A 14,390-nucleotide genomic window follows, 5' to 3' on the forward strand; every position below is an offset into this window, starting at 1 on the left:
GACAGTTTCGGCATCGTTCCAAAAGATAAGAAAGACCGTCAATTGTTGCTGGCATGGTTTATGTTGAAAATCAATGCAAATTTGTATTTTAATTTTTCTTTTTATACTTTTTAATATCTTCCTCGTCTTGTTGACCGTTTATCCTCTTGTCTTTAGATTTTTATGAGCTATGTTGTCATAATATCAAGAGAGAGAGAGAAAAAACAAAAAACACCAACATAATATTGAAATCCATCGTTCATAAGGTAAATAAAATATTCCATGAAGTATTATGACGCCTATTTGTTTATGATTGTAGGATTATTGTAGGTGCAAAGCCCCAGGGAAAGAAAAGTTCATTGTTGCAATAGTTTTTGTATGAGGAATGTTGCGATGGAGAAGGAAGTTCATAGCAGTTTACTAGCTACCCATTTTCCAGGATATCATTGCTTGACATGATTGATGTTTATTAGAACTTTCCGGAAGTGGTGCAAAAACGGATCAGAAGCAATGAATTTTGCGAGGGGCTTGTCATCCGTTGCATTGAATGTGCTTTAATTAGACAGTTGTGATGGTATTTCAGTATTTCGGATTCAATTTGAAAAAATAAAATCTTTTCATACATTTTAGATTTCCGCCTCTATATAAAGAAGACGTTACGAAAAATGCTAGCACTTGTTTCAAGGAAAATCTGAATAGTCCTATAAAATAAGCATGTTTATCAAAATTAACTGTAAAATTGGAAATATTTTTTTCATTGCTTGTTCATATCCCATTTTCCAAAGAAATATTCTATCACCAATGTTCTTTGCTTTAAAACGAAAGAAAAAAATTCTTGAAAAACGCTTCATTGATGGCCTTCTCTGGTCTCAACCAACATATGCATGCTCTGCACGTAATTGGCATCATATCTTTATTACTTAATCTTAATAACTTTAGAAACTATTTTTAAAATACCGGGCCGTACCAATAAAAATGCCATCTTAGATGACGTAAATTTGTTTGTAAGCAAAAAGAAGACAAACCCAACATTGCATTGAGGTCATAAAATTATGCAGCATACCCTCTCTAACTACACTGAAAAGAGATATAGATACCATAAACTTCAAAAGAGAAAAATTAGGATTTAAATTGAGAACAACTAGTGCAGCTATAATTTGGTCTATTAGTAGAAAAATACAAATTTTTTGAAAGGCTCTACCTTTTCTAAATATATCAGATTTTAAATTAATTTGCTTATTTAAATTTTTGTTACATTTTTTTTACGTAATAAACCTTTTGCAATTACGTACATTATGATCATACAGGATAGCAAAGCAAATTCTTAACGAAATACTATTTGGAGCTCCAATAGGAAATGCCGAAAATAATTGCCGGGAAACCTGGATTTAAAAAAAGGATCTTATCAGGTTTGGAGACGATTGAGTTAAAGTTAAAAACAAATGTGACCACTGTGCAAAAGCTATAGAGGGGGCAGTATCCAAATTTTAGGGCATGATGAGAAAAATCTAAATCTGAAATAATTTAATCAAGTTCCTTGCCAGAATTCAAGATATTTTTAATTTAAGTGGCGGTTAAAAGTTAAAGTTAAAAACAAATGTAACCACTGTGCAAAAACTATAGAGGGGGCTGTAGACTCCCATATACCAAATTTAAGGGCACGATAGGTTAGGTTAGGCTAGGTGGCAGCCCGATGTATCAGGCTCACTTAGACTATTCAGTCCATTGTGATACCACATTGGTGCTGCCCGATTCCATGTTAAGCTCAATGACAAGGGACCTCCTTTTTATAGCCGAGTCCGAAAGGCGTTCCACATTGCAGTGAAACCACTTAGAGAAGCTTTGAAACCCTCAGAAATGCAAATCCAGCATTACTGAGGTGGGATAATCCAAAGATTATAGATTTAAGGAAGAAAGGAAATTGGCTTGCGTCATACCAAATGTTGCATTTACCAGATTAGTTTAATACATGTTTGTAATCTTTTAGTTGTTTTTGAGAAGAATCTAAATCTAAATAATTTCATCAAGTTCGTTTGCCAGAATTTGAGATATGTTCACTTTAAGTGGCGATTTTTTTTATTTTAACTATTTTAAAGTTAACTTTATTTTTTCTCTGTTAAGCACTTAGCAGAGCTCTGTTAACGTTAAGACAATGTTAACATAAATTTTAAAATTAACTTTATTTTAACGGAGATGCCATAAACAATCAAATCAAAAGTACAAAGTGGCAGATTCAGTTGGCCAATCGAAGTTTTTAGCAGACAAGTAAACTCGATTATTTTGTTTGTTCACAAATTCCTCAATTTCGGTATCTTACCACTTTCGTGCCAGCGTAGCAACTCCTTGGCTCCTTCCAATCTGACTTTTTTGAGCTTTGGTGAGCTCATGCACTTTTTGCAACTACAATGGCTTTAGTTCAAGCTAATTTTTCAATATATGTTGCGCCTCGAGATATGTTCAGCTCACGAGTAGGTTTTCTACTAATGCGGCGGGGATTTTGATCAAAATTTGCCTTCACTTTTGTAGTATTGTTAACGGCTTTTCGCAATGCAATGCAGCACTGCTATAAGATCACACTAAAAATAACCTCTCCAAATGTACACTTCCCAAATATGTTCAAAATTTAGGCCACCAATTCTGAGAGTTTATACTGTATTCACATTTAAATGCAGAGGTGTCTAACGATAGGTACTTGTGGTTTTTCATCCATATATAAAGCACTATCACGCTTGAATTCCATCACGAATATTTTTATTTGTAAATAGAGATCAAAATGATTTTGTAAGCTTGTTAACAATATAATGAACTCTTACTGGAAGAAATCCGTAAGTTATCAGACGAGCGGTATAGAAATGATAGAGGGGTTTTAGACGATGCAATTGGTTGCGTGCAATTTTTTGTATTCTCTTTTAAAGTTGCTTCTTAAAAACTTCAGCATTTATACGTTGAAATTTTTCATGCAATCGCTTGAAATTTCAAGTTTCAAAAATGTCAAAAAATTGCAAGAGGAACGGAAAACATGAAATTTTTTCTACCCCCTTTGCTTCTCTACCCCGTTTGCCTACAAACAAGAATTGCGTGCAATTATTGCATGCAATTATTGCATCGTCTAAAACCCTTCATAGCAACCTGAAGTTGGTTGCAATACATACACACATAAAAAAATATTTTTTGTCTTTAAGCACTAAATTAAATGATCCAATTAATTATTTAATTGAAATGTCTTCAATCACTGAATAAAAAATAATTGATACTATTATTTTTTGCGATTGATTTTTGTTTCAATTAAAAATTTTGTTGAATCAAATAAATTTTAAATTGAATATTTTTTAAAACTCAGTTAAGACTATAATTGGAAAAAATTTCGTCATTTTTTATGTGCGGGAAGATAAATTCCGAATTTTGTTAGCACAGACACAAACCATTTTATTTGCAGAGCTCTGTTAATTAGTTAACAGAGCTTCATAAAGGAGCTAAGAGAGCACTGTAAAGAGTTAACAGAAGTATTTTCTGCCCTAAACAATGATAGATTTATTTTTTGATCACCAGGAAAAATATTAAATGGCCACATTACTCATGCACAACATTTTGCAATTTTGTGCCAATTTTTTTATTTTAAATGCCTTTAGACAATTCTCCACTTCTTTGACTCGTAGTCAATACCACAATCATTACTGTAGAAAAAATCTTTGGAAGCGAGCATGCTATCTTTACGGTGTAATAAGGTTTTTTTGAAATGTGGGAAAAATGCCTTTCCGGTACATATACCGTAATCTGAAGCATAGAGGATGTCTGTAAAAATATTCCTCTCCATCTAAGGCGTACCACACAAATTTTCTATAGAAATTAAATTTTGACAAAATTTTCTGTAGAACTAAAATTTTGACAAAATTTTCTATAGAAATAAAATTTTAACAAAATTTTCTATAGAAATAAAATTTTCACAAAATTTTCTATAGAAATAAAATTTGTCTTCAATCACCGAAATGATAGTATCAATTAAAAAAATAATTGAAAGTGAATTAAAAAATTATTTTTGCCATTGATTTTTGTTTAATTCAAAAAAAAAAAAATTCTTAAATCAATTAAATTTTTAATTGAATATTTTTTTTTAGCTCCGTTAAGACTTTAAGAGGAAAATTTTTTGTGAACTTTTTTGCTGTGTATCAGCCACGTTACTTATGCACTACATTTTGGCAATTTTGTGCAACTTTTTATTTTAACTGCCTTTAGACTGCCATATTTCCTTTTGCATCCCGAATCACTTTAGATTTACACGTATGTTATCAATTTCTTCAAAAAATATTCGAGTTTACAAGCTCATTCTATATATTTGTGAGTTCGTTTCCTATTCCACTGCATAAGAGGACATGTGTTCCGCCTTAAAATATACAAATGACTCAATGAAAATTTTCTATTGTAGGTAATCAGATTTTTACAATGTGATGGGAATTTCAATGGGTATATTTTGATGAATTAAAAATAAAATATTGATAGTTCAATTCATATCTAATTTAAAAAGAATGACTTCAGAATTCTATGTAAGAGGTAAGATAAATGGATTTATTTTTCTGACTGTTTTTGCGAATGACACCTTTTTTGCCACCTTTTGGAAATTTGCCAATTAAATTCAAAGCTGGCTTGAGAGGAATAAATTCAATAGTCTCTATTGACACTAATGAAAAGGAGTTCAAGTTTTGTTCCACTTTTTCGCAAATGACACACATGTTGGAAATTCTCAAATAAATGACACCTTTTGTGCCACCTTTTTTGGAAATACTCAAATAAATTTCTACAAACGCTAATAAAAATAATTGAAGTTTTGTGCCACTTTTTTGCGAATGACACACATGTTGGAAATTCTCAAATAAATGATACCTTTTGTGCCACCTTTTTTGGAAATACTCAAATAAATTAGCTAAGAGCTATGTGGTAAAATCCAATACACTAGTAGGCAACAATAATCTTTTAGCCATAACAAAATAAGGTGCTTACCACTAAATATTAATCCATTTGGATTTTGCTACACACAAAATCTCATGGAAATTGAGCCAACAATATTTTTTTCCTTGGCATAATGAAAATTTGTTATTACGAAAATAATATAGTATAAACTGTTTCTTCATTAAAAGAATTATTACAGTTACGAAACTTTTAGCTACAATTACGACATTGTTTGATGAAGACAACAAAAATTGTGAAAACCGAATTGTGAAACCGAAAATTGTGCATTGGCTATACACGGCAGGGAGCCACCGTTGTGCAATGGTTAGTATACACAAAGTCGTGGGTTCGATTCCTGCTTCAACCGAACACCAAAAAGTTTTTCAGCGATGAATTATACCACCTCAGTAATGCTGGTGACATTTCTGAGGGTTTCAAAGCTTCTCTAAGTGGTTTCACTGCAATGTGGAACGCCGTCCGGACTCGGCTATAAAAAGGAGGTCTCTTGTCATAGAGCTTAACATGGAATCGGGCAGCACTCAGTGATAAGGAAGAAGTTCAGCAATGTGGTATCACAATGGACTGAATAGTCTAAGTGAGCCTGATACATCGGGCTGCCACCTAACTTAACCTAACCTTGGGAACAATGCAATAAAAGTTCTTTTATTTGCGAAAAACAAGCTTAAGTCTGATAACTTAATCCTATGGGAAAAAATTTAAAAAGTAATTAGCGGACCAAAAGAAGAAATAGAATTGTTTGATTCAGTCCATTAATACTACGAAGCTATTTCTACCAGTGTTTAAAAGAGCAAACCTTATAAATAAAACTAATAATGTGGTATGTGATAAAAAAGTTGGAGTATTTTTAAGCACAAATTTTCTAAGTGTAATATTTTCTCTGCTGATGATGAACAGTACAATGTTTTTGTCTATCGTTCGTATGCCAGTTTTCTTCAGAGCTACTAATAATCAAAGTGATTAAACATTTTCTTTTAGATAGATTTGTAAAGCAAAACGTTAGGTCTGGTTTTTTGTTTTTCAAATACACTAAAGTGTTAAAGGTGTTTTTGTTTTTCGAGGAAGATATCTGGTTATAATGTTGCTGACCTTTTTCTTACATTGTCTCATAGGCAGACAAAACTTCTAAATAATTGGTAGTTGTTTTGTTTTTATTTATTTTTTTTTTTTGTATATATAGGTATGAACGTGGCATGAAAAACCGCTAAAACGATAGAAAAACCAGTAAAACAAATATAACTTAATTAAAATGACAGGTAGATTAGGTAGCAAACTCTAAGGGGAATACCTTTTATTGTTATGATGGTAACCGCTGGTGTCTATGGTGTTGTTGCTGCTGCTTCAGCTGAGTTACAAATCCCAATAAATGTAGGCGAACTTGTTAAAATAGTTTTGATTTGTAGTAGCTAATCTTATGGACAATCTTTAGTAAAATAGCAAACAGGTATTGTTTGGGATTTCTGAAGAGAATTTGGATTTTCTTTTGTAGAGACTCGTAAAGGTATAGTTGTCATATGAATTTTAAAAATTTATTTTAAAGTGTTGGACACACCTTTTTTACTCCGCAAAAAAGAAAACAAGTTTCTAGAAACTAAAAACCAAAAAATATTTGGCTAACGATAACAAAAAATTGGAGATTGATTTGAAGATCACTAATATCATCAATATTTTTAAAATTAAAATTGAGCAAAATGATTCATGTTCCCCATTGAAAAATAGGTGATCGTATTACTTTTCATCGCGCGGTGAAGAAGGCCACTGTGCAAGCCATAAAACAAATATTCGAAGTGCTATTGGACACTTTTCGACCCGACAACCGAAAACAGTACCTACCTTAACCCTTAAATGCACAAGATCACGAATTTCTCCAAAAAAATTTTTTCAATATGAAAAATGGTAAAAAAATACCACAATTTAAAACAAATATATAGTTGTTTTTTTAATAGAAGTTGTATCTTAAAAAATGCAGTCCGCATTAAACAATTTTTTTTATTTACAACTAAACAATTTGATTTAAGTTGTTAATAGAGATATTTTTACACTACACAGTTTTTTTACTAACATTACTTTCAAACCAAGTAAATATTATTGAACTTCAAATTTGTAGTTTTATGAATTTTTGGTCAAAATTTGATTTTTAATTTTGACTGCTGATAACTCAGAAGTATTGCAAGTTTTCCACAAAAACATATTTTTAAAAATAGCGTTATGATATTGAAAATGCAATAAATTTGATTTCATAGGATTCGGTTGACATTTTAAGACGTAAGAATTTTTTCTGGTTGTTTCTTAAAAGATACAGTGCGCATTTAAGGGTTAAACTTAAAGCAGTACAAAAAATTCTGTCTAAAAGGCTTTCCTCATGTTATGGAAGGCTTACAGAAACCTATCTAAGATCTAGTATCGATTCAGAGATTCTATAAAAGCTTACTCAAATATTTTTTGCCTTTTTTGATGCAGTGTACCCCCCATTGCAATGATCTACCAACAGGTAGATTCATTTGAACTTTTAAGAATTATATTTACACCAACAACCAGCAGATTTATGACTAATCGTACGGAAATAATTCATAGAAAATGGTTTCACTTTTTCTCTCGCTCATTTAAGATCCGTTGGTCGATCTAGTCATTTGCATATTTGTCTCACTTTCTGCCGGTTTTTCTGTTGTGCCCAGATTGATTGACATAGTTTGAAATATTTTCTGTTTTTAATATTATACGATACTTGGCAATATGAGAAACAAAAAATCATGACGCTCACTGTGACGATGATTGTGATGCAGATGATGATGATGGACAACCTTGAAGTGTTGCCAATTTAGTGTTTATATTTTTATTTGTATTTTTAATATTAAAGGTGTATATTTAAAGATACAAATATTTGTTTGTTGGAAAATTATTTTGAAATATTAAATTAGAAACGAAACAGAAGAGTCTTCCAACAATATTTTGTAATTTGCTATGGAATAAAAATAGGAATCATTTTAAATTTAAATATAATGCATACAATGAAAAATATCTGCATCTGCAACGTAATACAGTGAAACCTGTAAAGTTTGGACTCTTTGTCTCAAAAGTGAATAGTTTTCGTGAACGGTTTGATATGTTATCTCATTAAAATACAGTTCTAATAAGTATATAGAGAAAAACGATGATTCAGGTGTAAAATGAGCCGTTTTAACCACAGCTAAAATGTTTATATCCTGTATATTGTCCGTCAATTTCATGCAGATTTAAAAAACAAAAAAAAAAAACAATTGGCAAGAAGAAGCTTCCCTCTCACGAAGACATAAAAAAACACCAAGTTTCCATTTCCCATCTACCTTCCCTGCAAATTTTCTATAGAATTAAACTCTTGATCAAATTTTCTATAGAAATAAAAATTTGACAAAATTTTCTTTAACAATAAAATCTTGACAAAATTTTCTATAGAATTAAAGTTTTGACAAAATTTTCTATAGAAACAAAATTTTGACAAAGTTTTCTACAAAAATAAAATTTTGACCAAATTTTCTATAGAAATAAAATGTTGACCAATTTTCTACAGACATAAAATTTTGACAAAACTTTCTATAGAAATAGAATTTTGACAAAATTTTCTATAGAAATAAAATTTTGACAAAATTTTCTATAGAAACAAACTTGTGAAAAAATTTTCTATAGGCATAAAATTTTGAAAAAAAAAAATTCTATAGAAATAAAATTTTGATAAAATTTTCTATAGGAATAAAGTTTTGACAAAATTTTCTATAGAAATAAAATGTTGACAAAATTTTCTATAGCAATACAATTTTGACAAAATTTTCTATAAAAATAAAATTTTGACACACTTTTCTATGGAAATAAAATTTTGACAAAATGCTCTATATAAACAAAGTTTTGACACACGTTTCTATGGAAATAAAATTTTGACAAAATGTTCTATAGAAATAAAGTTTTGACAAAATTTTCTATAAAAATAAAATTTTGACGAAATTTTCTATAGAAATAAAATTTTGGTAAAATTTTCTATAGAAATAAAATTTTGACAAAATTTTCTATAGCAATAAAATTTTGACAAAATTTTCTATAGAAATAAAGTATTGACAAAATTTTCTATAGAAATAAAATTTTGACAAAATTTTCTATAAAAATAAAATTTTGACCAAATTTTCTATAAAAATAAAATTTTGACCAAATTTTCTATAAAAAGTAAATTTAGACCAAATTTTCTATAGAAATAAAGTTTTGACAAAATTTTCTATAGAAATAAAATTTTGACAAAATTTTCTATAGAAATAAAATTTTGACTTTTTCTATAGAAATAAAATTTTGACAAAATTTTCTATAGAAATAAAATTTTGACAAAATTTTCTATAGAAATAAAATTTTGCAAAATTTTCTATAGAAATAAAATTTTGACAAAATTTTCTATAGAAATGAAATTTTGACAACATTTTCTGTAGAAATAAAATTTTGACAACATTTTCTACAAAAATAGAATGTTAACAAAATTTTCTATAGAAATAAAGTTAAACAAAATTCTGACAAAATTTTCTATAGAAATAAAGTTTTGACAAAATTTTCTATAGAAATAAAATTTGTACAAAATTTTCTATAGAAATAAAATTTGTACAAAATTTTCTATAGAAATAAAATTTTGACAAAATTTTGTATAGAAATAAAATTTTGATAAAATTTTCCATAGAAATAAAATTTTGACAAAATTTTCTATAGAAATAAAGTTTTGACAAAATTTTCTATAAAAATAAAATTTTGGTAAAATTTTCTATAGAAATAAAATTTTAGTAAAATTTTCTAGAGAAATAAAATTTTGACAAAATTTTCTATAGAAGTAAAATTTTGAAAAAAAATTCTATAGAAATAAAATTTTGACAAAATTTTCTATAGAAATAAAATTTTCTATAAAAAGTCAATTTTGACAAAACTTTAAATAGAAATAAAATTTTGACAAAATTTTCTATAAAAATAAAATTTTGACAAAATGTTCTATAGAAATAAAATTTTGACGAAATTTTCTATAGAAATAAAATTTTCTATAAAAATAAAATTTTGACCAAATTTTCTATAAAAAGTCAATTCAACAAAAATTTAAATAGAAATAAAATTTTGACAAAATTTTCTACAAGGTAAAATTTGGACAAAATTTTTTATGGAAATAAAATTTGGACAAAATTTTCTATAAAAATAAAATGTTGACCAAATTTTCTATAAAAAGTAAATTTTAACAAAATTTTCTATAGAAATAAAATTTTCTATAGACATATAATTTTGACAAAATTTTCTGTAGAAATATAATTTTGACAAAATTTTCTATAGAAATAAAATTTTGACATAATTTTCTATAGAAATAAAATGTTGACAAAATTTTCTATAGAAATAAAATTTTGACAACATTTTTTTATAGAAATAAAATTTTTGCAAAATTTCCTATAGAAATAAAATTTGGACAAACTTTTCTATAGGAAAAAAATCCAGTTAAAATGTAACATGATGCTACTGAGGCGGAGTTTAGGACAGTTAATGTTGTAAGACCAATATTATTAATTTGAATTTACTCACTAAATATATATTCTGAGTTCTCTGTTTTGAATTTATTATTTAGGGTCAATTAAGACCCTCAATCTGAGTTACATTACATTTTTAATTTTTTGTTCATCCGTTTTTTGTTTTGCAAGTATGGAAGATTTCCTACAGCAGGATTCACACCTATGGTGGCCTCAGCGTCGGTTTTTAATCTTACTTCCTAATTTTAACATTTTTATATACCAGCATTTTATTTCATTTCAATTCCTAATATTATTATTATTTTTTTTCTAATTGCAGTTTTAAAAGAAAGCAAAACAAAATGAGGAACGAGGGATGTTTTATTTTTAAAAATAATTTCTATTTAATATGCAAATTGTGTTCCATTCGAAAAGGCTATGAATACGAAAAAGGTATATTAAAGAGAGAGTGAGAAAGAGAGAGAGGGGAAAGTAAATGGTGGGTGATCGGAGTGAGGAAGCACCTCAGAAGCATTACCGCATGTGTAGGCAGATCACGTACAAGGTCTTCAAATATGGCAGTTTCTCTACGACCAAGCAAACATTTGAAGGAGAAGCAAAGAATGAAGTAACAACAGCAACATCTAAACCCATGAAGATATCCAACCCAGTACTACCCGACGATTTGTTGACTACTATGCTTTTGTTGTTGTTGTTCCTTTTCAGAAATAAACAGAAAATCCAAAATAAACGTTATTTTATAGATTTTAATAGGCATAATCTTAAGTCAGGGTTTATGCTATTTGGTATGAGTGAACAAGAAAAGTCCATGGCTGAGTGACTGGGATCTAAAATTAAGTGAACACTGGTTCGAACATTGTGTTTGCGTTTTTGCTGCATTTTGTATGCAAAACATGTGGAGACAGGCCCTAATCATGACTAGGAATTGTTATGCTACCAACAGGCGTAGATGGAGAGGTTCATCAACCGCAAAAATAGGCGCCAATGGGCAGAGAGGGGGCCTTTTTTGGAGGGAAATGTCTTTGTTTATAAATTACATTATCAATAATGGGAGTAAGAAATCCATGGGTCGCAAGAAACAAAACGGTTACACTATATCAAGAGATAACCCAAACGCAATATTACACTTATTGAATTTGCGTTACAATGAGGTGTGATCGTGTAGATCATGGTTAGTGGCAGCCCGATAGTTCAGGCTCACTTAGACTATACAGTCCATTGTGATACCACAGTGGTGAACTTCTCTCTTATAAGTGAGTGCTGCCCGATTCTATATTTAGCTCATTCATATTACTAATCGGTCACTAGGAAGGGTATTGGTAAGTCTCTTAGTAATGACTTCCCTTTAATTCTTAAAAATGCATATTGAAACTGTAATATCATCGAATCAGATTTAGCACTTTATGAACAGATGATCTAAATGCAATATTACACTTAATACCCTCTTCCTATTAATTGAATTTAATAAAACATGGTGGGTACAACCACCAATATGGCTTCCCTTGAATTTCTTAAACATTCTGACTCTGAAATTGTTTTTTCACCAAGGCCCTAAGTTTCACAATTTCTTCGAAAACAAATACGCTTAGTATTTTATTTATGCATAAAATGTACACATTTGAAATAAATGGTATTTCTTCATTGATTTGTTTGTTTCAAAGGAAATTTCATTTTTTCCTACCCTGCATCAATACACCGACCAAAGGCAAAACAGACAGACAACGAACAAAACGGCAATAACACTGATTATTTTTAAAGGAAAAAAAGGTGAAATGAGTTTAATGCACTTTGCGGTTGAGGTTTAGTTTAAATAGTTCGCCTATGCCTTAGCTGTAGTATGGTTAAGGCTTTGCTTAAGTTTGCTTGCCAATTGGGGAGAAGGTAGTAACATTGTATTCGTCATTATAGACTGCAAAAAAACTATGCGTTTCTCGGCTTGAATAAATATTTAAGTTTTCTCTTCCTATTTACTTTCTTTATTTTTTGCTAGTTTTTCTACATTTGCACATATGCCATTTTATAGAAATGTGCAGAAAACATTTACAATTTAAGAGTAATAGGTTGAGGAGAATTAAATATACATATTGAGATTGAGGGAAATATAAATTCAGTAGTTTTATAGTAACAAAAATGTATTGACTATTCACACTTGATTGGTGATTTGTTATCGACGGAATAGTATTGATCTGGACAACGTTTACTCTTAAGAAGATTGTGCTCCTGGTTGCCACTCGGACCGATAATAATTTACCAACATTTAAATAAAATTATACCAAAAAACTACCAAACGAAAAACGTCTTTTTTGCAAAATTTTATTTCCATAGAAAATGTTGTCAAAATTTTATTCGAATATAAATTTTTGTCAAAATTTTATTTCTATAGAAAATTTTGTCAAAATTTCACTTCTACAGAAAATTTTGTCAAAATTTTATTTCTATAGAAAATTTTGTAATTTTTTTTTCTATAAAAAATATTATGAAAATTTTATTTCTATTGAAAATTTTCTGAAAATTTTATTTCTATAGAACATTTTCAGAAACTTTAATTTCTATAGAAAATTTCCTGAAAATTTTATTTCTATAGAAATTTTCTGAAAATGCTTCTATAGAATATTTTCTGAAGATTTTATTTCTATAAAAAATTGTGAAGTATCTGTTAGATGGAGAGGAACAGTTTTCAAAATCTACCAAAACATCAAGAATTTTACCAATCTACCATTAATACAATTCAAAAGCTCATAGATAGAATTCGTAAGGCTATTAGGACATAGCAGTCAGTTTTCGCTAAGGTTAGCAAAAACCTTGTCAAAATGTTATTTCTATAGAATATTTTGTCAAAATTTTATTTCCATAGAAAATTTTGTCAAAATTGTATTTCTATAGAAAATGTTGTCAAAATTTTATTTCTATACACAATTTTCTGAAAGTTTTATTTCTATAGAAAATATTTTGGAAACTTTATTTCGATAGAAAATTTTCTGAAAATTTTATTTCTATATAAAATTTTCTGAAAATTTTATTTCTACAGAAAATTTTCTGAAAATTTTATTTCTATAGAAAATTTTCTGAAAATTTTATTTCTATAGAAAATTTTCTGAAAATTATATTTCTATAGAAAATTTTCTGAATATTTTATTTATATAGAAACTTTTCTGAAAATTTTATTTCTATAGAAAATTTTGTGAAAATTTTATGTCTATTGAAAATTTTCTGAAAATTTTATTTTTATAGAACATTTTCTGAAAATTCTATTTCTATAGAAAATTTTATTTCTACAGAACATTTTCAAAAACTTCTATTCCTATAGAAAATTTTATTTCTACAGAACATTTTGTCAAAATTTTATTTCATAGAAAATGATGTCAACATTTTATTTCTATAGTTAGTTTTGTTTCTTTAGAAAATTTTACTTCTATAGAAACTTTTCTATAGAAAACTAAATTTCTATAGAAAATTTTCTGAAAATTTTATTTCTACAGAAAATTTTCTGAAAATTTTATTTATACTAAAAATGTTATTTCTATAAAAAATTTTCTGAAAATTTTATTTCTATAGAAAATTTTCTGAAAATTTTATTTCTATAGAAAATTTTCTGTAAATTTTATTTCTATAGAAAATTTTCTGAAAACGTTATTTCTATAGAAAATTTTCTGAAAATTTTATTTCTATGGGAAATTTTATTTCTATAGAAAATTTTCTGAAAATCGTATTGCTATCGAAAATTTTTTGAAAATTTTATTGCTATAGAACATTTTCTGAAAATTTTATTTCTATAGAAAATATTCTGAAATTTTTATTTGTATAAAAATTTTTCTGAAAATTTCATTTCTATTGAAAATTTTCTGAATTTTTTTTCTATAGCACATTTTGTCAAAATTTTATTTCTATAGAAAATTTTCTGAAAATTTTATTTCAAAACATTTTTTTTTTTTGGAAAATTTT

This window comes from Haematobia irritans, chromosome 1 (genome assembly GCF_050003625.1).
Source record: "Haematobia irritans isolate KBUSLIRL chromosome 1, ASM5000362v1, whole genome shotgun sequence".
NCBI classification, from domain to species: domain Eukaryota; kingdom Metazoa; phylum Arthropoda; class Insecta; order Diptera; family Muscidae; genus Haematobia; species Haematobia irritans.